Source organism: Chrysochloris asiatica, unplaced genomic scaffold (assembly GCF_000296735.1).
Source record: "Chrysochloris asiatica unplaced genomic scaffold, ChrAsi1.0 scaffold00061, whole genome shotgun sequence".
NCBI classification, from domain to species: domain Eukaryota; kingdom Metazoa; phylum Chordata; class Mammalia; order Afrosoricida; family Chrysochloridae; genus Chrysochloris; species Chrysochloris asiatica.
This window is the reverse complement of record NW_006408579.1, coordinates 9,204,877-9,231,628: the sequence shown is the minus strand read 5'-3', so window position 1 is coordinate 9,231,628 and position 26,752 is coordinate 9,204,877. Positions and strand designations below refer to the sequence as shown.

General features: G+C 39.0%; 1 protein-coding gene and 1 pseudogene across 1 annotated transcript in view; one reads left to right on the top strand and one right to left on the bottom strand.

Moving 5' to 3' along the window:
• Window positions 1-26,752, top strand: part of LOC102816741 (neuromodulin-like) — a 184,992-nt gene that overhangs the window by 147,151 nt on the left and 11,089 nt on the right. The gene's annotated exons all lie outside the window — the stretch shown is intronic.
• Window positions 1,287-26,752, bottom strand: part of LOC102834046 — a 32,093-nt pseudogene continuing 6,627 nt past the window's right edge.

The following is a 26,752-nucleotide window of genomic DNA, read 5'->3' as shown; positions in this document are numbered from 1 at the left end:
GTTGGTAGAATTCTTCTGTTTCATCCTCACTGGCTTCAGTGGTTGCTGAATAAATTTGAATAATAATGGTATTAACTGGTCTTCCCTGTAGGCACATGGATATTATCCTATCACAGACAGCATTGTATATCATGACTGATCTGGATATGTTCTTTTTGACAATGAATCCAACACCATTCCTGTTCGATTTGTAATTTCTGGCATAGTAAACTATATGGTCATCAGATTCAAAATGGTCAATACCAGTCCATTTAAGTTCACTAATTCCTAAGATATCGATGATTATGCATTCCATTTCATTTTTGACAACTTCCAAATTTCCTACATTCATACTTCATACATTGCATGTTCCAATTTTCAGTGGATGTTTATAGCTATTTCTCTTCATTTTGAGTTGTGCCCCATCAGCAAATGAAGGTCCCATGGGGTTTTCTCCCATGGTCTTTATTTCATTAGTGTCATCACAGTCAACGCTTCTTTGAGGAGGCAGCTCTTCTTCAGTCACATTTTGAGTGCCTTACAACCTGAGGGGCTCATTTTCTGGCACTATATCTTGTAGTGTTTCTCTGCTATTCATAAGGTTTTCAGTGACTAAATATTCTAAAGTAGTTCGTCACTCCTTCTTCCTAGTCTTTCTTCATCTAGAAGCGCATCAGAAACCTGTCCAGCATGGATGACCGTGCTGGTATTTAAAATACCAGTGGCATAGCTTTCAGAATCACAGAAACTCACAAGCCACCACAGTACAACAAACTGACAGACGAGTGGTGATATAAAAACGTAGGAATGTTAGATTTCAGCTAAAAATCAGGAATAATTTTTAGTTGGAGCTGAAGTAAACTTTCTTTTTTTTTTTTCTGGGTGGACATGACAACTTTTAATGACACGGCCAACACCCACAATCACACTTGGCTACTTCAAAACAACTAGATCTTTGGGGTTAGACTTCATACAAACAGCAGGAGGTTCACATGAGCAACACAGACAACGCTCCTGCTTCTAGGGAGAGGGAAAAGGTAGCTACAGCTCATAATCAAAATACTTTATCCTTCATTAAATAAAAACTTTAGCTTGCTCTGGCCTCCAATAAGGCTCTAATCCCAGGCTCCCTGGTCCTTCAGGGATGCGTGCTTCCAGTGGGGCTGATTTGAAAGAGTGGTGGGCTTTCAATAGTGTCTACTGTACCAGTCCTTTGGCAGTCTCTAATATGTGAGGAGGAGTACGGCTGGGTTTACACAGACAGGGAACACAGGTGATGGAGAACTGCTTTGGTGGCTGCTGGTTCTTCACTGGATATTGGTGACAGCTTCATGGATAGAGGTGGCCACGTAATCTAGATTTTTATTGGTTAGGCCACACATGTTGATCCGACCACTTGGCAGCAGATAGATGTGTTTTTCGTTGATCATGTGAATTCAACCTGCTTAGGGTTTAACCGGTGAAACCGAACATCCCAATTTGCTCAGTGATGTGATTCCAGGTGCCAGGGGTTTTGAGGGCTTCTAATCATGATCTGAGTTCAGATCTCATGGTGAGAATCCGGTCAGCCATTGTTTTCACATTACCTGTCCACTCCTTAAAGAGTGCAGGGTTGGAAAGGATGCACGCCACAATCCATGCTCCCTGAGCGGGAGGGTTGGACCAAGTGATCCGCACGATCTTCTCCATCTGGGAAAGGACCCGCAGGATGCTATCAGCTTCTTTTCCCACCACAGTCAGATTCCCCACTCGCTCATTGTAGAGCCCGAAGTTCTGGGAGAAGGACTGTGCTCAGAAGATCTCAAAGCCTTCAGACACAAAATAGCGCATGGCCCAGGCATCTCTCTCTAGGTCTCAGATGCGAAGCCCTGATAGGCTGAGTCAAAGAAGGGGAACAGAAACTGGAGCTTCATGATGGTGGCCATCTGCTTCCACTGCTCTGGAGTTGGGTCGGTCCCTATCGGGTTGTGTGCACAGGCATGGAGGACAAAGATGGAAAACTCAGGAGCATTCTCCAGATCATTCAGGAAACCCTTGAGGTCAAGCCCTCTCTTCTCGGCATCCCAGTAGTGATAGGATCGAATGTCTTTAAAGCCAGCAGCAGAAAACACACCGTTATGATTCTCCCAAGTTGGAGAGGATACATAGACAGGTGTGTCCTTCTTGTTTGTTCCATTGTACCAGCGAGCTAAGAACTCGGCTCCAATGAGAAGTGCACCTGTTCCCCCTAAAGACTGCACACCTCCTACACGCTTCTCCTTGAGAGCTGGACTGCCCTCCCCCAGGGCAAGGCGGGAAGCATGACTCCGGAAGCCTGGGAGGCCCAGGATCGGCAAGTACTCGTGGTTTAGGCTGTTGTTGTTAGCAATCTGCTGCTGTACCTTCCTTACCACCAGCAGAACCCAGGGCTGACATTCATCCGTGCGATACGCTCCCACTCCCAGGTTGACCTTGCGGGGGTCCGGATCTTCCCGAAAGACGGTGGTGAGCTTAAACACAAGGACTGGCCTGGCCTGTGGAACCTCGACAAAGACGGATGGAGGTGTCACTGGACCTCCATGGACAACATTCTTATCAGTGGATAAAAGATTGAAGTTGTCAAGGACTTCATTCTTCTTAGATCAACTATCAACACTTATGGAAGCAGCAGTCAAGAAATCAAATGACATATTGCATTAGGCAAATCTGCTGCACAAGACCTTTTTAAAGTGTTGAAGAGCAAAGATGTCAGCTTGAGGACTAAGGTGTGCCTGACCCAAGCCATGGGATTTTCAATAACCTCATATGTATGCAAAAGCTGGACAGTGAATAAAGAAGAATTGAAGCTTTTGTGTTATGCTATTGTAGGAGAATATTGAAAGTGCCATGGGCTATCAAAAGAACAAACATCTGTGTTGGAAGAAGTACAGTCAAAGTGCTCCTTGGAAGCCAGGATGGCCAAACTTCATCCTCATACTTTGACATATTGTCAGGAGGGACCAGTCGCTGGAGAAGGGTCAGAGAAAAAGAAGACCCTAGTGAGATGGATTGGCAAAGTGACAATATCAATGGTCTCAAGCATGGCAACAGTTGTGAGGATGGCCCAGGAAGTGGGCAGTATTTCGTTCTGTTGTGGATTGGGTCACTAGGAGTCGGTACTGACTCGATGGCACCTAACAACAAACAACAACAACCATAATCAATGATAACTACTCTGTTTTCTAACTTACTTTGTTGGTACCAATTTTATTTTTCCCTTTCTGCATAGAATATTCATTTCACCTCTCATAATTTGTACGTGGCATGCTAAAGTTGGATATAATAGTAATCTTTAGCCCTGGCTCTGCAAGTCTCCAGGATAGCTATAATTACTTCTGGTATCCCTTAAAGCAAAATTAGATTGAATTACCTTTTACTTCACAAAAGGAAGAAGGAAGAATGGAAGGGAGGGAAGTTGGGAGTCATATAGTGTATTTGAGACTACTAGGGAGAAATAGTACTTAAAATTAACATATTGAACCTACTCATCCTCCAAGGCATTATGTTATTATGAAAAGATCACTGAATTCTAGTCAGTTGCGTGACTTTAGGCAAGTCACAAGAGGTCTCCATTTTCAGTCTTTCTCATAGGGAATGAGGGAATAAGACAAGAGCATCTCTAAGATCTCTTTAGCTTCCAATGATCTATAATTTTATGAACAGTCTGAAACCAAGTCTGTGACAATTGATACAGATTTTATATTTTTGTTCCTGAATTACATAGTTTATCCATTTGCATTGATAAAATTAGCAAGACAAGTGCCAAGTTTCCAATTTTTTTTGTTTTGTTTTGTTTTATGCTGCTGATACAACCATAAATAACAAAGATAAATAATTGTCTGGCTAATCCTAGTGTGGCGCTGTGGGTTAATGCGGTGGACTGCAAAGTCGGTTTGAACCTTAAGGTCAGCAGTTCAAACTCAACAGCTGCTTCTTGAACACCCTGTACAGGGCTGCTGTGGGTCGGAACCGACTCAACGGCCCCTAACAACAACAAATCTCAAGTACTATCCAAACATATCATGGTAAGTCATGGAAAGGCACAAACTGAATATGACTCATAAATGTACTGCTTTCATTTGAAAATTTAAATATTACACAACAACAGATATTTAGAAGTAGGAAAAAATTTAGGCAGCTGTAGTCACTATTAGAGTCCTGATGTGGTGCTGCAGGGTAATGTGAAGGACCACAAGTTCAGTTTGAATCACAAGGTTGGTGGTTCAAACTTACCAGCTGCTCCTCAGAAGGGTCTATGTGAACTTGAACTGACTTAACAGTACTTAAAAGCAACAAGTCACTGCTGGTATAACTAAAGTAGTTTTTATATATCTGGAATCAGATATTTGAATATTTTAACAAATATGAGATCCTTAAATTTAAGAAACCTAGACTTATTTTGCTTTAAAAAATGAAGATTCACTGGTTGAGGGAAGACACATGTTAACTCAGGTGACAGGAGGGCAATACACAAGAAGTGGGAGGGCAACATATAGGATGAGTCAAAATTGTCCACACTGTGGGTATATTAAAACATCCATCACAACAAATGACAACGTTGAGTGTTCACATTAAATGATTCTGTCGAATAGACAAGTGACAGTGAATTGTGGGGCAGAGCATTTATAAATCAGCCATGGCTCTGACTATGAAATAATCCATGACAGATTTGGGTTCAAAAAAATTTGTGTGAGATGGGTACTGAAACAACTCATAGAAGATCAAAAGAGAAGTGTTTGGATATCTACAAATAAAATCTGGACCGCTACTCAAAGGAAGGTAAAACTTTCTTTTAAAAAAATCATTACTGGTGATGAGACATGGATTCAGCACTATGAACCTGAGAGTTAACGGCATCATATGGAAGGGAAATATCCTCAATCACCAATCAAGAAAAAGTTTGAGTCAACCATCAGCTGGAAAATGGATGCTTACAGTTTTCTGGGGTTCTCAAGGGCCAGTACTGGAACACTATCAAGAAAAGGGTTCAATAATCAACCGTGCTTCTTATAGTAAGATGCTTACTGAAGAGCTGAAGTCTAAACTTGATATTACACACAGAGGACTTGCTATCCAAGGGCCTTGTGATTGTGCATGACAGTGCACATCCACACAGCTGCCCCCACTGTATAAACTGCAAAAACTTCACTCTGAGGTGTTAAAACATCATTCCATATAGTCCTGATTTCACCTATTTGGTCCCATGAAAGTAACCCTTGGAGGATGAAGATTCACCGCTGATGAAAAAGTAAAGACAGTGGTGCATTCATGGCTCACAGCTCAGCCTAAAACATTTTTAAATAAGGGAATATGAAAGCTTGTTGACAGATGGACACATATATTGAAAAGCACGATTATGTCTAAAAATGATGTATTTGTCTTTTCTAAAAGTTGATTAAAATAAATTCTACAGCCAGAGTGTGGATAAGTTTTGACTCACCCTGCTACAAGAAGAAGGATATTGGCAGAAGAATTGTGAAGACATGGGGAGGTATGTAAAGACTAAAGCAGATAGAAGTAAATAATGATATACATACAACTTTGCAACAGTAGTGTTCTGTGGGTAGCTACATGAACAGAGACACAGACTGAATAGATATGAAAGGAAGTGTGGGAGCATACCCATAAATATATAAGCATTTGAAAGAAGATATTTGTACATGGGTATTTACATTTTCAGAGTACTAGTGTGGTGCTGTGAGCTAATACATTGGACTGCAAGGTCAGTTTGAACTGCAAGGTTGGTGGTTCAAGTTCATCAGCCACTCCTCAGAAACCCTATACAGAGTCGCTAGAAGTCAGATCCAACTTCACAGCACTTAACAACAACAATTACATTTTCTGAAAACATAACTATGAATATGGTAACACAAACAGTAGACAACATTATGACATCTTCTTAGATATTATCAAACATCTTAATGCAATAAGTTGCTTGTCCTGGGGGCTCAGGACCATAGTGTCAAGGGACACTATGGTCAATTGGCATAACATAATCCACAAACACAATGTTCTACATCCTACTTTGGTGAAAGATGTCTGGGATCTTAAAAGTTCATGAGCAGCCATCTAAGATGCAGCTATTGGTCTCTCCATGTGTGGAAGAAAGAAGAGAGATAAGAATTGAAGATACTTGAAATCAGTTAGTCCAGTGAACCAGTCTCAATGACTCTGAGACCAGAACTAGATGGTGCCTGGTTACCACTACCAATGGCTCTGAAAGGGATCAAATTGAAAGATCCCAGATAAATTGAGAGAAAATGTGGAACAAAACTAAAAATTATTAATAAAAAAGAAATACCAGTTTCACTGATCAGAAAGAGATTGGAGAAACCTGACACTATAGCCTTTGACTATCCTTCAGGTCTGAATAAGAATTCATCCTCATGGCCCAATTTTTAACCAACCAGTAGATAGATATATAAGGGGGACAACAACACTAGTAAGGAATTCTCACCATGAAATGATCAATCACTCAAAATCAAAAAGGTAATAGTTACCTAAAGGCAGAGTTGAAAAGGGATAGCAAGGTGGGTGGAATGGAAATAGGAACCACAGGAAGGAAGCAGGATAACTGTTGTTGCATGGTGGAGATTGTAATCACTGAGATGAAACAAAGTATAAGATTTGTTGAATGTAAAACTAATGAGCTTGTCTATATACCTTCATTCAATTTACCCTAAAAAATTTTTTTGAAAATATAAACTTTATAATATGGCACACTCATTCAATAACTTATATTAATTCAATATAAAATATTATAAATGATTAATTAAAATTTTAAAACAAAAATTAGTATAACATGGGAACTAGTTTATTCACTTTTCAAGGTCTGACAGATATACATTTCTACAGTAGTATCTTTATAATTGATTCAGCGATATGGTCTAGAGCAACCCATTGATGAAAGCAATGGGTATAATATTAAACAAGTCCTTGTGTGATGCTGTTGGGTAAGCACTAGACTGTGAACCACAAAATTGGGGGTTCAAGTTCACCATTCGATCCTCAAACACCCTATACAGGGTCTCTATGAATCAGTTCCAACTCAAAGGCACTTAACAATAACAACATAGTTTTCAAGGCTGTGAATCTTTACAGAAGCAGGTTACCATATCTTTCTCCCATGGAGCAGGTTCAAATGGCCAACCTTTTGGTTAGCAACGGAGCACTTAACTACTACACCATCAGGGCTCCTTTATAGTATAAATACCTAAGGAAGAACAAACTTTGAAATGACCAGTGTAACATATAAACTGTCTGGCTTGATAAATGTGAGAAACTGAAAAAGAGAAAAGGTGCAAATTCAGTGAAAGATGAGTAACTCTCATGATTAGTCTATTTTTTTTGTTAAAGATGACCCTAAATAATTAAAATAAAAAATACGGTGCCTGACTTTGAAGATTTATTAACACCTTTCAAAATGTAGTAGGAGAAGCTATAAATAATCCTTGTTGTTGTTGTTGTTAAGTGCCATCGAGTCGGTTCCGACCCATAGCGACCCTGTACAGGGTTTCCGAGGGTGTAAATCTTTACGGGAGTAGAAAGCCTCATCTTTCTCCCACGGAGCGGCTGGTAGTTTCGAACTGCTGACCTTAAGGCTCGCAGCCCGATTCGTAACCACTACGCTAAGTTGGATAAATATTACTCCAATAATGTTTACACAAGTTCCCAAAGGAAGTATGACATTTCTTTACCTGAAAATCTTTTCTTATAATGGACAACCCTCCATCATAAAAACATCCATTCATTCTGGACATACAACTACTTCCTACCCACTTCCTGACTCCTTTTACTCTTCAAATTCTGCTGAGATTCTGTGATTGAGGAGGCCCAGAAAGAAGGGAGTGCACAGGTTGAAAGCATAATCTCATAAGTGCAGTCACCTGCAAACCCTGAAGCGATCCCTTTCCCCCTGCCATGGATATCTCTAATACTGTCCTCAATGGCTGCATTACTTTCTTGAAAATGAAATTATTTTTCTTATAATGATGCTGAAAACATCTCACTATAGTTGATCATTTTCCTTAAGAATAAGGGACTGGCTTGATGGAAGATTATGGAGAAGTGTGGTGCAGACCTCTGACAATAATAACACAGAATACCGACCAAGAACGTTCAGAGGACAGTCCCAGACTCTGAACTACATAATTTAAAGGAATATTTAGAAGCATCAAAGTCTTACTGCTAGTAGGATTTGTAAAAGAAAAGTGGTGTTTTCTGATCTGTGGTTGCCAGCAGGTGATGATGTGGCCATCTTGGGCATGATGGAGCAGTATCAGGATCAGAGGAGTGTTCCCACCACAGAGGTCTGATTGATCATTGGAGATAAAGGTGTGGACATTTTATCCTATTCACTTGTCTCTCACTGTCTACACCACCTCCACTCTGGTGACTAGAGGAGGTACCTGAATGAGTGGACACCCCCCACCCAAAGGGTTCTACTACACATGTGCAAGAATGTGCTTAGCCAAGATCATAGTTTTCAGAATCTAAGAAGAGGGAGAAGTCAACAAGAACTGCTTAAAGTAGAACGGTCTCCTAGAATGGCTCTAGTCAGCTGAGTGAGGGGCATTAAACTCATACTCATATTTTGCTATGCTTTTTTTTTTTTTTTGCAATTATAGACTGTAGTATCCAATCTGGTTTGTTTTATGTTGTTGTTGTTTTGGCTTTGTGGTTTTATTTATTATTTATTTATTTATTTAGTTCCCCTTTTACTTTGTGGGGGTTCTTTCTCTCCCTATGTTACTCAAGAAGAGATAGCAATTGTGGTCATATAGCCAAGCTACAATCACACCCTATAAAATACCATCATCCAGGCAAGAACCAATACCAGCTGATATATACAAGATAGACAGTCAATACCTGCTATGGTTACTCTGTGTTGAGTAATAAGAAACATGAAAAGGGAAGCCAATCTCCAGAACACATCTCCTGGGGGAAATCAAAAGCTTAATAATACATTAACATACATTCTGTAATTATTGAAAACTCATCTGATTATTGAAGATGCCCAAGAGTCAAAGATTTCGGTACAAGAAACAAGATAGAGTAATTGAAATTAATAAACTTCAGGTAGTCCTAGACTTCCCATTAGAAGGAAGGCAGGCTTTGGAACTGCCTGAGAAGGAATTCAGGAGAATGATATTATGGTGCATCCAAATGTTCCACAGAGGGGTTGAGAAAAATAAAGAAGAAATCAGGAAACTGCTACAGGAACAATAAAATAAGATAGAAATAGCATTGGAAACAATTTAAAACCTGAAAAAAGAGGTCCAAATGGCCAATAACAAAATATTAGAAATGGAAAATACACTGAAAGGGCAAAGGAGTAGAACTGAAGAGACGGAAGCCAGAACCAGCAAGCTGGAGGACAAATCTCTCAGTACTGCTAAGATAGAAGAGCAAGCAGAAAAAGGATGAACAAATCTGAAGAAAGTCTAAGATTCATGTGGGACAACATGAAGAGGAATAACTTGAGAATTATCAGTATTCTGAAACAGGGAGAATCACAGAGGACCACGGAGAAGATAGTTGAAGAGCTTCTGGAAGAAAATTTCCCTAACATCCTGAAAAATGAAAGGATAAGCATTCCAGAAGCTGAACAAACCCCAGGAAGGATAGATTGTAAAAGGAAATCACCAAGACATATAATCAAGCTCTCCAAAATCAAAGATAAGGAGAGAATCCTGAAAGCAGCTATGGAAAAGAGAAGTGTTACTTAAAAAGGCAAGCAAATAAGATTAACCTCTGATCTTTCAGCAGAAAGCATGCAGGCAAGAAGGCAATGGGGAGACGTATATAAAATCCTGAAAGAATAACAACTGCCAACCAAGAATTGTCTATCCAGCAAAGCTGTCAATCAAGTATGATGATGTAATTAAAACATTCCAGGATAAACAAAAGCTAAGGGATTTTGTCAAAGCAAACTCAGCACTTCAAAACATCCTAAAGGGAGTTCTTTGGACTGAGAACTACCAAGAATAGATAGCAAGAGATTGACAGACATGGCAACACTACCTGGAACTCAATTGACAGATAGAAGAGTCCAGAACAGAACATAACTACATGAATGAATTCATTGATCTGGGAAGTCAGTCTATGATCAAAACAATTGCAATGTGAAAGAAGGTAAAAATATAGGAAAAGAGATCTACATTATAGAATGTCAGGTAGATTGCAGGGTAAAGTAGGCAGTTTTAAATGGAGAAAAAAGTTAATAGAATATAGGGTAACTGCAAAGAAAATTAATACTTCACAACATACCAAGAAAATGAAAATCCAAGAAGAACATAGAAACTTTAAAAATAAGAAGTTTAAGAAAAATACCCATAATAAAGGGGGAAAAAATGCTTTGTTGACTACCAGGGATAGGAGGGAGAGGACAGTAGAGCACAGGTTAGGGGATAGACACATCATATTGGGAAGAGCAATACACAAGAAGGGGAAGAAGATGGAAGAACAAGGCAGAACACCTAGGCAGGCTTACATGAATTAAATGGGACAGAGGTAAATAGCAATGTATGCTCAAACTCTGTGACACAGAGATAAAGAAATAGTCTGAATGGGCAAAAGAGGGGAAATAATGTTAAGATGCTTGACTGTCTTATGAATATTGGTTTCCTTTGCCTACTATAGTAAAGTAGACACTTGAGTTGGATAGAAAGGGATATCGAGAAACATGATTACAGAAAATTTGTAAGCCCATCTTCAGCCTATAATTGTTTGGTATACCTAAAAGCGGTTCTAGAACTTCCCGAGTGAAATATACTTCTAACATACCCTTTGTAGTGTATAGGACTGTAGATGGAATCCTGAGCCCCATCCAGAACTGTCTAAGGTGGGACATTACCACTAGAAAGGAAAAGCAGACTAGCCTGAAACAGCTAGAACAACAGAAGATACTTCTTGAAAGAAAGACTAGCATGAAAAATCAAAAACAAAAACAGCAGTCTGATTAACTGCTACAAGGATAAGCAAGTTGTTCACTGGGGAGCGGTCAAGGCAAGTAATCAAGTCCCTTCAGGACAAACAGCCCCCTCCAAGACTGAAACTCAAAGGGAACACACGAGCAGGCATGTAAGCTTGCTGGCAACCACATTGGTGTTCTGGTGAGTGGAAAAAGGGGGAAAGGCAGCAATGAAAATATGGGCTGAGTTTGACCATGTTCCATAGACTCCCGTCAACCTGGTGATGAAAGAGAGAAGAGGAAGGGCTGATTGGTCCAAAGTATGATGAGACCTGAGGACTCCTAAGTCCACGGACAAGGACCCAGCCACGGAGGGCAAGAGCTGAGAGTGAAGTGTCCAGCTGATATGAAATGAGAGGAGATGCACAAGAATGCCCATATTTGCAGATAGTACCCATTTGACCTAGCTTCGATGACTTGATGATCAGAAATCAAACAGAGAAAGATAAAGACATTTGATAAAGGAAACAAGTGTAAATTGCTACAATTTGATGAACTTGGCCTATACTTATGGATGTAGTAGCTCAAAATACCAAATGAGAGGGAAGGAATCCTCACATCAAAGATCAAACCTATCCCCTCTGTACACAGGGTTGATAGGGATGGGCAATTTAGACATTGGCTATCCAAAATGAGGGAGTGGGGGGGTGTAAAGGTATGAAGTGTTTGACTTACAAGTTTTCAAGAGGGAGTTTAGTTTCTGAATGTGGGGGAAGGTAGACTCGCCACTGAATAGTTTTCATCTTGTCTAGCTGGATCTGGTAAAAGGAAATGGGGATAAGATTCTTATGATTCAACAATCAGTAATTGTTATCATGACTAATTGCTATTGTCACAACTGTAAAGGTAAAATTTTTGTAACATAAACTGGGGAGTAGCTAATCTTACATTCTAGGAAAAGACCCTAGGACTATCAAGGGAAAAGAACATGAACAGAATGTGGGACCCTATCCAGAGAAGTAGCAACACCAGAGATGGAGGCAAAAGGCTTGCAGAATGTGTCCTTTGGTTATTTAAATGACTATATATTCTTGAGTGGCTTTGTGTACATCAAAAAAAAAAAAAAAAAGGAAAAAAATCCAGAGCAAATACATTGAATACAGATGCATGGAGGGGATTGTAATCATTGCAATGATAGCAAATTTGATAGGATGAGTGCATAACTGATGTTCTCCCATGTAAACTATCACTCAGTATCACTCAATGCACAATAAAAACTTAAGAAAAAATAAAAAAGAGTAAGGGACCAAAAGCCAAGAAGACTTAAGGCAAATTCTTTCAAATCTAACTGATGGCTGTCTAGTCAATTCCTACTCCTGGTGACCCCCATGTGTATCAAAATAGAACTGTGCTCTGTAGGATTTTCAATGACTAACTTTTCAGATATAGATCACAGACATTTCTTTCAAGGCTTCCCAAACTTCCAACAGTTCAATTAATTGTCAGGCATGTATCTAATTTTCATCTAAAAAGTAGATTTTTCTTAAAATTGGATATGCTATGTTAAACCTGAAGGATTGTCATCCCCTCGGGAACCTGACTATAGCTGCTAGATTTACTACACAGCTGAGGGACTTGACTCTTGCTCATCCACTATGGTAAGCATACTTTTACTACAAAATTTAGAGAATCAAATTGAGTTAAACACAAGAAAAAAGTTCTTCCCTTTTGAAACCAGCTGGCTGCTACTATTCTTTAGTTATGAAATACAAGAGAACTTCAAAAAATTCATTTAAAAAATTGTTATCTTTTAATTCCATTTTTATATGAAGTTTTGAAATCCCCTTAGAGAGAACGTTTACCTGACCCTAAGTAGAGATAAAGGAGCCCTGGTAGTATAGTGTATTACGAGCAGGGCTGCTAAACACAAGGTCAGCAGTTTGAATTTACCAGTCACTCCAAGGAAGAAAGATGAGACTTTCTGCTCCCATAAAGATTTACAGTCTTGGAAACCCTATACAGAGTCACTCTGACTCTGAACCAACTCGATAGCACACAACCAACACCAAGGACAGATAATAACAGAGAAATATTTGGCTTTTAAGACATTGCTGCTTAGCAGCCTTGGCTATTGCATCAGAGAACCATGACTTTACTTTTTTGCTTCCCTTCAAGTTTGTTCATTGTTAACCATTGCCTTTGAAATCATTGTTGGACTTTGACTCTTGCCTTCAAAGACTTTTTTGAAATACCTTTTTCTCCCCAACATATAAAGGAAAACTTCAGGATGTTTTTCTCTCCTTTCTTCAGAATATTTGAAGAAACTTTCTTTTTCCCTGTGAGCTAAGCTCGGATAAGCATACACTGGTGAGAAGAAGATAACTCATTTATTATGTATACATCTGGATGAGCAGGACAATGAGATTATATTGGTTTTTGTTTTTCTTCATTTAGTGTTCATTACAAATCTATGATACTGGAATTGTGATTTTTAATTTGCTCATAAAGAAATGGAAAAGCATATTGAAGATGCATGTTGAATACTTACACGTGAGATCCTTAAAAATGCTTGATACAAGCAGACATGTAAGGTTGCTGGTGACCATATTGGTCTACTGGTGAGTGGAAGTGGGGAGAAAGCAGCAATGGTGATATGGGCTGATTGTGACCACGTTCCATAGACTCCCATCGATCTGGAGATGAGAGAGGGAAGAGGAAGGGCTGTTTGGTCCGAAGTGTGGTGAGACCTGTGGGCTCCTGGGCCCATGGAAAAGGCCATAGCTATGGTGGGCTAAAGCTGAGAGTGAAGGGTCCAGGTGATATGAAGTGAGGAGAGATTCACAAGAACACCCAAACTTGCAGATAGTACCAATTTGACCTAGCTCCGATGGTTTCATGATCAGAACTCAACTATAGGAAGAAAAAAGGCAATTTTTGATAAGGAAAACAAGTTTAAATTGCTACAATTTGATGAACTTGACATATAGTTATGGATATAGTGCTCAAAATACCAACTGAGAGGGAAGGAGCCTTCACATCAAGTATCAATCCTATCCCCTCTGTATACAGGGTTGACATGGACAGGCAATTTTGACATTGCTACTTAAAATGGAAGGGGGCGGCTATAAAGGCTTACAAGTTTTTAAGAGGGAGTTTAGTTTCAGAATGTACAGAAAAGGGTAGAATCTCCACTGAATAATTTTCATCTTATCTAGACGGGTCTGGTGAAAGGAGATGGGGATAAGATTCTTATGATTCAGTAGTGAGTAATTGTTATCATGACTAATTGAGAGTGTCACAACTATAAAGGTAGAAACTTTGTAACAAAAAGGGAGGAGTAGTTAATCTTACATTCCTGGAAGAGAGGACCCTAGGATCATTAAGGGAGAAGAACATGAGTGGAATGTGGGACCATATCCAGAGAAGCAGTAACACCAAAGAGAGAGAGAGAGAGCAGCCAAGGACTCTACACTCATGGAGAGAGAAAGGCTGTGTGCGGGTGGCCAGGAGGCAGGCTTGCAGAAGGTGCCCTTTGTTGCTTAAATGGTTATATATTCCTGAGTGTTTTTGTGTACATCCAAAGAAAAACAAAGGGAATAGAAGCAAATACAGTTGAATGATGATGCAAGGAGGGGGTTGTAATCATTGCAATGAAACAAAATATGATAGGATGAGTGTAAAACTGATGTTCTTCCATGTAAACTATCACTCAATTCACAATAAAAAGTTAAAAAAAAAATCAGTATCCTAAGGGGGGGGGGGGGAAATGCTTGATACATAGTGAATATTAAGTCAGTATTAGTTCACTTCCAGTTACCAATAATAATAGCTAATACTTTTAGGTACTTACTAAACTACCAGCTGCTCTACGGGAGAAAGATGAGGCGTTTTGCTCCCATAAAGATTAACAGCCTCAGAAACCCTGTGCAGGGTCGCTATGAGTCGGAACCGACTCCACGGCACATAACAACAACAAACATTTAATAAGTACCTGAACCAAGAAACTGTTGTTTGAACAGATCATGGGAACACTGAATGTTTTAAAATTGGGAAAAGTGTGCGACAAGGTTGTGTTCTTTCACCATACTTATTCAACCTGTATGCTGAGCAAATGATACAAGAAGCTGGGTTCTATGAAGAAAAACGTGGCGTCAGGATTGGAGGAAGACTCATTAACAACCTGTGATATGCAGATGATACAACCTTGCTTGCTGAAAGTGAAGAGGACTTAAAACATTTACTGATGAAGATCAAAGAGCACAGCCTTCAGTATGGATTGCATCTCAATATCAAGAAAACAAAAATCCTCCCCACTGGACCAATAAACAACATTCTTATCAAGGGAGAAAAGATTGAAGTTGTCAAGGACTTCATTCTTCTTGGATCAACTATCAACACTCATGGAAACAGCAGTCAGGAGATCAGACGACGTATTGCGTTGGACAAATGTGCTGCACAGGAACTTTTTAAAGTATTGAAGAGCAGAGATGTCAGCTTGAGGACTAAGGTGTGCCTGACCCAAGCCATGGTATTTTCAATAACCTCATATGGATGCGAAAACTGGACAGTGAATAAGGAAGATCGTAGAAGAATTGATGCCTTTGAGTTGTGGTGTTGGAGGAGAATACTGAAAGAGCCATGGACTGCCAGAAGAACCAATAGATCTGTTTTGGAAGAAGTGCAGCCAGAGTGCTCCTTGGAGGCCAAGATGGCTAAGTTTCGTCTCTCATACTTTGGACATATTTTCTGGAGGGAACAGTCGCTGGAGAAGGATGTCATGCTGGGTAAGGTGGAGGGTCAGAGAGAAAAAGAAAGACCCCCAACTAGATGGATTGGCCAGGTGGCAGCGGTGGTGAGGTTGGTCCAGGATCGGACATTGTTTTGTTTTGCTGTGCATGGGGTCACTATGAGTTGGTTCCAACTCGATGGCACCTGACAACAACAACAACAAACATTTAATTGGCTTTAAATTAATAGCACATTTAATTCTCACAACATCCCTATTAAGTTGGTACCACTATTATTTCCAATTGCAGATAAAGAAAATGAGACAAAAAAGAGTTCAATAAACTACCCCAACATTATGATAAGTGTCAAAGATGGAATTTAGATGCAAACAGACTGATCCCAGAACCAACTGTCATAACCACTACTCTATGCTATCTAATACTAGTTATGCAGATATTGGGTATCTATTTTTACATTTGAATATTTAATACACATAATTTTCTATTAAATTAGAAGATAAGTATAAAATACAACAGTGATAAAATGAAAGGTGATGAGATACTACTTTCCATGACCATGAACCAGAACAGAATTGGGGTTCCTTTCTAACAACCAATATTTAAAACTCAGACAAATCCCTGCTAATTTTGTTTGGTTTTAGTAACATTACAAGTCTACTCTTTTAATACCTGAGGTAATTGAGGTTGTATCTACCTGTCACAGTGTGTTCTTGGGATTTTTCCATTTTCCCATTACTTTCTTTTCTTATATAAATATTAAATGACTATCTTGTAATGAGCCTGGTACTAAGTCCTGTGGTATATAAATGTGTTGGTTCGTCCAAAATATATATTTTCCAGGTAATGTTCTAGATCCCTGGGATTTGTCAGTTCACAAAACACATTAAAAACTCTTTGCTTTTGAGGAGATGACTTGAATTCCTTAGAAGCAGAGCCTGAGAAGGGAAACTTTGTGGGACTAGTTTATTGACAAGATGCTCTTTGGTAAAAACCTGTGAAAGAGTAATGGAAAAGGATATTGTTGTTAGCTGCTATCAAGTTGATTCATGGGTCTTTGGTTGGTGCAAATAGTTAAAGCACTAGAGTCCTGGTGTGGTGCTGTAGGATAAACACTCGACCATAATGTTGGTTCGAATGGAAAGGTTGGTGGTTCAAATTTACCAGCTGCTCCATAGGGTTTTTATGCATCAGAATTCACTCAACAGCACTTAACAACAACAACATCAGAGTACTAGCTGAAAAGTTGGTGGTTTGAATCTACCCAGAGGCACCTCAGGAAATAGGCCTGGTGATAAATGCCTTCAAAAGGTTGCATCCTTGAAAACAATATGGAACAGTTCTACTCTACATACATGGGGCTACCTTGGGAAAAAGGATAGTGTAGGGGAAGAAGACAGCCAAAGAGGTGGATTCAGGAGATGTCTGCTCCCAGCTATACAACCCAAATTGACCATAGAGGTTTCCTTGACTAAGAGCAAGGATGCTGGAATCATATGGGATGGAAGCAGGGGAAGGACATGACCTGCCTTAGATAAAGGTGAATCCGAATTCACATTCCTCACAAAAGACACAAGTGGGACATGGGATAGGTAGGTGTAGGCCTTTGGCAACTAGCATGGACACCATCATTACAGGGAACAAAGGTCATATGAAAAACTCCAAATGAGAGAGAAAGAGAGAAAGTGTGTGTGTGTGTGTGTGTGTGTGCAAGTGTTCAGAATGCCCTTGGTAAAAATTTGAAATTGTTTGAAGACAAAGTGCTGTGAACTAACATTACAACTGTGGTTGTCATGACCACATTCAATCAGCTATGGTAAGTTCATGAAAATTTTAAAATGTCAAGATAGATTTGTGGTTTAAACCTTTAGAAGTGTAGTGTTTGGGCATACACTTCTAGCAAATAAAATTTTGACCTTTTAAAAAAAAATTTGAAAAATGATTTTACAGATAAAGAAAAACAAGGTTAAATTCTAGGCTCAATTGCTTCTAATCATCACTATTGTTGTTGTTAACAATAGTTAACAATGTTGTGTGCCACAGTGTCAGTTCTGACTTATAAATACCCTGTATAGGGTTTCCAAGGAGCAACTGGTAGGTTTGAACCACCTACCTTGCAGTTTTCAGTGCAATGTTTCTCCGACAGTGCCACACTATTAGCAGCACTCAATATTACAATGCTACCTTCCTTTCCTTTACCTTAGTCTTGGTGGCGCAATGGTTAGGTGCTCTGGTACTAATCAACAGGTCAGAAGTTTGAACCCATCAGTGCATCTATGGAAGAAAAGTCTGCTCTTATAAGAAACCCTGTAGGGAAGTTCTTCTCTGTCCTATTAAGTCACTGTTTGTTGGAATGAGCTCAACGACACATGATAGCAACAAAACTCCTTTACTTACTCAGAATTTCTCATTATCATAGAAGTCATCATTGTTTATCTTTCTGCTGACTTTCTATTCTTTCTCCTCTTTACTTGTCCTAACAGTAAGCAATGCCTTAATAGATCCTACAGACTTCTCTGCCAGCTCTGCAGGTAATTTATTTGGGAGGAAGGATGAAGTAGAACTTTTGTTTGTTTGTTTGGATTTGTAACTTATAAAAGTTGATTTATTCATTGTGATAATGAAAAAAAAAAGTTAAAACCATTCAATGTTATGAATTTATCACATCATATTCTAGAAATGATGTAGTATAATGATGCATGCTAGAAATTATAATTTATTATAATTTTCTTTCTGCCTGTTTCTAATGGGGAAGTAGCTAGGACACTGAGTTGTTATGATTAGGTAGATATTTTATATAGAGAATGTTTAAGAAGTATTCAAGGCCAGTTGACCTCTTCTTAGACTTTTGTTTTAATCTTTTATATTGAAGTCTCTTCTCTTTCAGAAGAAAAAAACTCACTGTTGTTCTGTAGGTTAGAAATCCTAGATTCTGTTTCAACTTCTACAACTGAGAGTTTTTGTTGCTGTTGTTAAGTGCTGTTGAGTTGGTTGCAACTCACAGCGATCTTGTATGTGGTTTCAAAGGAGCTGCTGGGAGGTTCAAACTACCAAGCAAGCAGTCCAGTGCTTATTTTACAGCACTATGCTAGTAGTTCTAATTAATTAATAGGTGGTTTTTATACTTTTTTTTTATCACGTTGAATACAAATCTGCTGGTTGATTGAGGGGAGAAGTAGATAAGTGGAAGCCATGTTTCAGATATTACTGAAACCATGTCATCTCCATGCTTTCTTCTTGGTTAAGTTCTTGTTTATTATTCTTTGAAAGCTTCAAGTGATTCATGTTAAAAAAAAATAATAATAAAGAACAGTTGGGTTATTTTTTCAAAGGCTCAGAAAGCAAGGGGTTGAATATAGGTGATATTTATACCTTTCTGCAGAGAATAAAATGTTGTATACTAGCTCAGTGTTATGAAAAGAATTTAAAAAGTGAAACATGGCAATGAAAAGGAATACAATGTAAATCACAACAGTCACCAATAGCCCTGGTCCAGACTTCACATGGACATCTGGCTCACAGCTGAAGAAAAAGATCATGGATGAGTGATTTAAAACAAAACAAAAAAAAATGATTGCTTGCCTTTGATCCTTTGAAGTGATGATGCTAGATATGCAAGAAAGATGAAAAGAAAAATAAAAGGAAGTAAACACCCAGCTCAGTGATGATTGGTAGAATAATGTAGGCATGGCCCCAGGATGATAGCTGCTTCTATTTAATCAATGTTGACAAGACTGGGGAGAACTGGGCAGGTCCCAAGAGGTAATGTTTTACTCGGAAATCCACTCAAAGTAATTTCAGTAATGTAGGGCCATGGAGGGGCCTGGAGTGGAGCCAGTAACCAGGGCCATTAGAGCTCAGTGTAGGCGATGGCAGCTGGGAACACCGCCATCCCTCCAGCAGCAGTGCAGCCTGGCTGCCTGGCTAAGTGCACAAGCAGCCGCTGCTACATATGCTGCTGGTATTTGTTCACCAACAGAATGCACAGACTTGCTTCTCTTGCCCTTTCGAGGAAATGAATGGAAGTCATAAAAGCAAGAGCTGCTTCCAGAATCAGAACCAATTTGGCATACATCTTTCTAGGACCACTGTGAAATTATCCACCTGGGTTCCCTTACTCTTTTAAGGCTATCACCACACTGTTTCCAATGGTTTTAGAAATAACTTGCCTCTTGACTGCTGCTTCATGCTACAATCAATTGCACAGGAGATAACAGGTCCCAAGGAAATTCTCACTTTGAGAGTGATGAGTGTTATTGTTGTTGTTAAGTGCTGTTGAGTCGGTTCTGACCCATAGCAACCCTGTATAGGATTTCTGAGGAGCAGCTGGTGAGCTTGAACCACTGACCTCGTGGTTCAGAGCTACTTTGCAGTCCAGCGCATTAACCTACAGCATCACACAAGTAAGACCAATTATATTCCAAATACTGAAGAGTATACACAGCTCAAACCACTCCACTGGAGTCAATATTATCATTTTTTTTTGACATTATGAAATTGAGAGAAAAGTCCAGGAGTCTGGATTACTAATTGTTTAGAAGAATTTCAGGTTTGATCTAACATCTGAGGACATATTGATAGTAGTGTGGAGGAGAAATCCAGTACTGAGCAATTTCGGGCAAGCCCAATTATGTCTATGTGAGAAAGATAATGTGGCGGTGCTTGTATGCAATCAAGTTGGTTCCAATTTGTTGTTGTTGTTAGGTGCCATCGAGTCAATACTGACTCATAGCTCCCCTATGCACAACAGAACAAAACACTGCCCAGTCCTGGGCCAACCTCACTACTGTTGCTTAAGCCCATTGACACATTGCCAATCCATCTCACTGGGAGTCTTCCTCTTTTTCTCTGACCCTCCACCTTACCAACTATGATTTCCTTCTCCAGTGACTGCTACCTCCTGACAATAGGCCCAAAGTATGAGAGACAAAGTCTGGCCATCCTGGCCTCCAAGGAGCACTCTGGCTGCATTTCTTCCGACACAGATCTATTGGTTCTTTTGGCAGCCCAGGGCACTTTCAATATTCTCCTCCAACACCATAACTCAAATGCATTGATTCTTCTATGGTCTTCTTTATTTACTGTCCAGCTTTAGCATGCATATGAGGTTATTGAAAATACCATGGCTTAAGTCAGGTGCATTTTAGTCCTCAAGCTGACATCTTTGCTCTTCAACACTTTAAAAAGGTCTTGTGCAGCAGATTTGCCTAATGCAATACATCGTTTGATTTCTTGACTGCTGCTTCCATGAGTGTTGATGGTTGATCCAAGAAGAATGAAGTCCTTTTCTCCATTAGTAAAAACGTTGTTTACTGGTCCCGTGGTGAGGATTTTTTTTTTTTTTTTACATTGAGATGCAATCCATACCGAAGGTTGTAGTCTAGGATTTCAGAGGAGAAAAAGCCTCACAGTTCCTCCTCTGTGAGGATTAATAGATGCCTGATATTATAATAATTATAGGTGCTTATTAAATAGAAAGAAAAAAAGATGCAAGTTAATGTTAATGTCTTATTCATGGAGACATTATCAATGACCAAATGGCTTATAGTGGCAGGATATCTATATGAGACATGGGCTAAAGCTTAACACAATAAATAAACTGAGTAAACTGCTCAGTTAGATGAAATAATTACAGGCTGAGCCTTGTATCTGTTTATACTTTATGAATAGAAGCAAACCTCTAGAAAACATGATTTTCTATCTTCTTGATTCACAACAAAAGAATAAGGAAAACTTGAGTGTCTATAGAAGTTCTAAGAAAATTATTTTCAACAATTTTGTGGTAAAGGAAAAATAAAGGAGAAAGAAATGTGATCTTAGTCATTCTTAGGAAATGTAGTTTGTAAATCAGTGCAAAAACTACGTAACCACTATGCTTTCTATTTTTCAAAGCATATGAGATTTATTAAAGATTCTGAAAATTTTGAAAATCTAAGAGAAGTAGTCAGGGAAAATTATAGTCCTTTGGGATGAGCCCATCTTGTCTATCCACCATTCTTTCTTTCTCCATCCATTTCTCTGCCAAACAATAGATCAGTACAATAATTACTAGCATATAAACTCTAAGAAGGTGAAACTTTCACTTGCTGTTTAATTGCTCTACCACCACTGTGCTATTTGCAGTGCTTGGCACATGATAAGGCTCAGTAATAAATGAATAAAGAACAATTTCCTCTTCTTTTTTGAAGCATCCTTCAACTCTAGAACATTAAGAACACGAGACGTTGCTGCCAATGATGTTAACTTTCTATTTTTAAGTTATAAAATTATAATAAAATTTGTGGAGATTATCAGTGAACTTGATGATTTCTCAGAGGTTTGTGGGCTTGGAAGAAGGCAATATTTTTATCCAGGCTAAAATGTCATAGTATACGAAAATTGTAGTTCTTTGTCAGATTCTAACATCATCTGTCCAAGTTCACGTTTTATGTATTTATTTTTAATGATGTTGTTGTTGTTGTTATGTGCTGTGGAGTCAGTTCTGACTCATAGCGAAGCTGTACAGGGTTTCCAAGGCTGTAAATCTTTATGGGAGCAGAAAGCCTTGTCTTTCTCCCCCGGAACAGCTGGTAATTTCAAACTGGTGACCTTGTGGTTCGCAGCCAGATTCGTAGCCACTACATTACCAGAGCTCCTTTTAATGGTATACATACCATTTAAGTTATAATATAAAGATTTACAGCCTTGGAAACCCTGTACAGGGTTGCTATGAGTCTGAACTGACTCCACGGCATATAACCACCACCACCATATCAAGAAGATAGATTAAACACATATTTTAGATACTAGTATATCTCTCATATGAATATGACTGCTTCCTTTTGAGAACATGACCCTGTTCCATATTTAAAATAAATCAATAAACAACTCCCATCCCCCTGTTAGCCTTCTAAAATGTATCATAGAGATTCTGTTTTTTTGCTTTTTTGTTAGTTTTTAAGACATTTTGCCTCATAATAAAACTGGATTTGTAGGGTTGATTATCTAACAACTGTCTTATAGTAGTAAAACTAGTTTTGTAGCGTTGATTTTCTTGGTAGGTAAACTCTGATTTTGGAAGGAAATTCACCCATAGGTAAATCATAGTAATGATGGATAAGTGAGAATGTTGTTTTTATGTGCTGTAGAGTCGAGTCGGTTCCAACTCATAGCAATCCTGCATAGGGTTTTTGAAGCTGTAAATCTTTACGAGAGCAGAAAGCCTCATCTTTGTTCCTCAGAACAGCTGGTAGTTTCAAACTGCTGACTGTGAGATTAGCAGCCAGATTTGTAACCACTACACTACCAGAGGTCTTTATAAGTGAGACTAAGCTCACACAATATATATAATATGTGATGCATTTAATCTTCCTTTTCTTATAATGCTTTAACCAAAATAGCAATTAATATTAGATCTTCATGTTTAATGTAAGTAGAAATACTATTCAGAGCTCATCCAGAAAAGAAAAGCACATTTCTACTCTCTCATCTTGTTTGATTTCAACTATCACACCAGCTCCAGACTGTCCCCATTTTGTCACTCCAGGCCTGTTTACTTACAGTCAGTTGTTGTTAATGCCACTTGGCATTGAAAATATCACCTCCGGTGTTTTAGCTTCTACAGCCTCCTCTTAAGTAATAACTGTCTCAGAGGGAGGTTGATCTTCTAGATGGAGAATACAATTATTTACCCTAATTGGATGGTGGTAGCTGGAGTGACCAGCTGGTTTCAGCTATTCACACATCTTTGACACGCACCAGGATCAAAGTTTTTACACAAATTCTAAAGATTACACATTAACTCATCTCTAGCATTTACAAATTATGTAATTAGTGCCAGAAAGTGCCAAGATTACATCACATATTTCTGAAAAATTTCCAGAGTTCTTCCTTTCATTTTGAGCTTCTTTTGTTTTTTAAATAATTTAATTAATTTTGTTATTGTTGAAAATGTACACATAAAAAAAAAAAACCACAACAATTCAACAATTTCTACAATATGTGATTCAGCAACATTAATTCTGTTCAAGTTGTGCACCAATATTCTCTCTCGCCTTTTCTGAATTGTTGCTACACTATTATCGCAAACTCCCAGTCCCTTATGTTTTTCTATAACCTTTGAATTGCTGCTATCAATTTGATCTCATATAGATCATTCTTTTAACGAACACAATGTTCAAGGCAGACATTCTTTACTAATTAAGCTATACTATTGTTTGGTTGTCCTGGTGTGGCACTGTGGGTTAATGCACCAGACTGCAAAGCCATTTGAACTGCATGTCGGCAGTTCAGGCTCACCAGCAGCTCCTAGGAAACCCTATACGGGGTTGCTATGGGTCAGAACTGACTCGACAGAACTTAGCAACAACAACATTGTTTGGTTTAAAGACTTTAGGGGATAGTTGTTGTTTTTAAAGATTTTATTGTGAATTTAGTGATAGTTTTTGGGGCAGATCATCAGTATTACATTCAACAAATTATATTTGGTTTCATTGCAATGATTACAATCTCTCCCATGCACCATCGGTTAACAGTATTTACCTCTATTCGCTCTCTCTCTCTTTTTCTTTTTTTATGCCCACAAAACACATAGAAAATATATATTCATTTAAATGTTCAAAAGGCACATTTTTCAAGCCAGCCTCCTGCCTGCAGACACACAGCCTTTCTTATCCCATGGGCTTAGAGTCCTCAGCTACTCTATCTCGTTATACCATCACCTTTGCCACCTTCTCTGCTGTGGCTGCTTTTCTGGTTAGGATCCCATTCTCCACTAGTGCTCATCTCTCATGATGGCCCACTGTCCTCTGTTCCTGGAATGAAAGATTAACTACTCCCCCCCTTTTAGTTACAACTCTTCTACATTTACAATTGTGACAATCACAATTAGTCCTAATAACAATTACTCACTATTGAATCAAACATTCCTGTCCCCATCCTCCCCCCTATCCCTTTCTCCAGACTCATCTGGATAAGAAGAAAACTATTGAGTGGGGATTCTACCTTACCCCCATGGCTCTGAAACTAAGCACATTCATGAACTCTTATAAACCAACCACTTCATGCCTTTATAGCCCAGGGGATAGCTTTGATTTAAGGTTTAAAGTTTAGAGATTATCTCATGGCAGTAGTTTTAGGGGTTCATCCAGCCTTTGTGACTCCAGAAAATCTGGATCCCATGAAAATTGGTGATTCTCTTTCACATTTTTACGGGTTTTGATCAGGATTCTTCTATAAAATCTTAGACTACAGTGAGTGCTAATGTTAGCCAGATACCATCTAGTTCTCCTAGTCCCATGGCAAAGGAGACCATTGCACATAGAGTTAATTAGTCACATATTTAATTTCTCATTCCTTCAGGAAAATAGAGACTAATTGTTATACCATGGATGGTTACTTTTAAGCTTTTAAGACCTGAGGGTACTACACAATCTTTTTAACTTTGTAGGTCCCAAGCCTACATTTACCTGTTGATTCTCTATTCAGGTTCCCACTCTGAATCTGTTCATCCTTCCTAGGTAATGAGAAGGGCAAACTGATTGTTCCTTAGAAGTAACAATGGTGAGACTTTGTCTCTTGTACTTTGGATATGTTGTCAGGAAGGACCAGTCCTTGGAGAAAGACATTATATTTGGTAAAGTGCAGGGTCAAAGAAAAAGAGGATGGATACAGTGAGTTGGACTGACACAGTGGAAGCAACTGTGAGCTTAAGCATAGCAACAATTGTAGGATGGTGCAGAACCAGACAGTATTTCATTCTGTGATGTATACGGTTGCTATGAGTCAGAGTTAACAACAACGACTAATACATCTATTCTGACTCACCTACAAATTCCACTTAAAGACTTAAAGATACAGTTAGGAATGGATCTTGCTATGGTATACCAAAGACATTGAGGCAATGTCTAACCTCCTCTGACTTCACAAGGGGGATGGAGACTCAAACTCATCAGCATCAGCCCAAGGTTGATTCCTGTAAGGCTGAGGTCAGCCATGCCTACACACCACAAATTTTCTGACTAATTTTGACACCAACCATTCCTCCTGAGGCACTCTCTACTGGGTTTGATGGCAATTGTAATGGCCACACAGAACACACAGACAGTACTCGTAATTGTGGGGGTTATTAGAGAAGTTAATAGGTTATAAGTCAAGATCAGAAATACTCAAGACACAGTACTTAAAGTCAGGACAGCCTCTTCTCAGCTGTGTCCGAAGGCATGCATCTCTTAGATCGTTGGCCTCTCAGTCATGTGGCTTTTGACCTCTGCCCTGCTCGAGCAGTGTTACAAAACTCTTTTAGAGCTGCTGGTAAATGCCCAAAGGGCACTCCATTTGGCTATAAGCCTTAACCCAAAGGTGCTCTGCTCTAGCTCAATGGGTTAAAAATACAGCTGGCCAGATTAAGTGCCTGGAGGCATGTGACTTCACAAGTGAGCCTCCTGCCCTAAAGCACTCAACTTTAATCCCTCTGTGGGGCAGAAAGTCCACTGTTCTGAGGGTACAGTAGAGTTCCACACATTAGTTTCCAAGTTTTCACAATCACAATTAGCCCTGTTAATAATCACAATTGAATCAAAGTCCTATCTTTTCCCACCTCCTGTTACCCAGATCCATCAGGGGAAGTTGCACTTCTTTTGCTTTTTTTCCTGATGTTCTTATTAGTTGTAGATGAGTTAAGTCAGTTCTGACTAATGGGGCTCCATATGTGCAGAGTCAAACTGCTCTATAGGATTTTCAAGCCTGGCATCTCTCAGAAGCAGATCATCAAGTCTGTCTTCCTAGGTGACTCTGGCTGGATTTGACCTCCCAAACTTTTGGCTAGTAGTCAAGAATTTAACTATATCCTTACTCAGGGACTCCCCCTTTCTCCTAGGTTACAGTAAGGAATGACAAGAGAAAGTGGCAAGTCTGGGAGGAGTCAACTTGATTCCACTCAAACAAGGGGTAGGAAGTATGGTTCCTTCTCAAAATCCTCTGTATCTTTGTTCCTTTTTCCCCTCTTTGAAGTTTGAAGTTTGTTCCTTTTTTAAATTTATTTTTTATTTTTTTAATTATACCACTTTTATCACATTACCCAGTCTACTTTTCTATTAAATTTCTTAATTTCCCTCATATC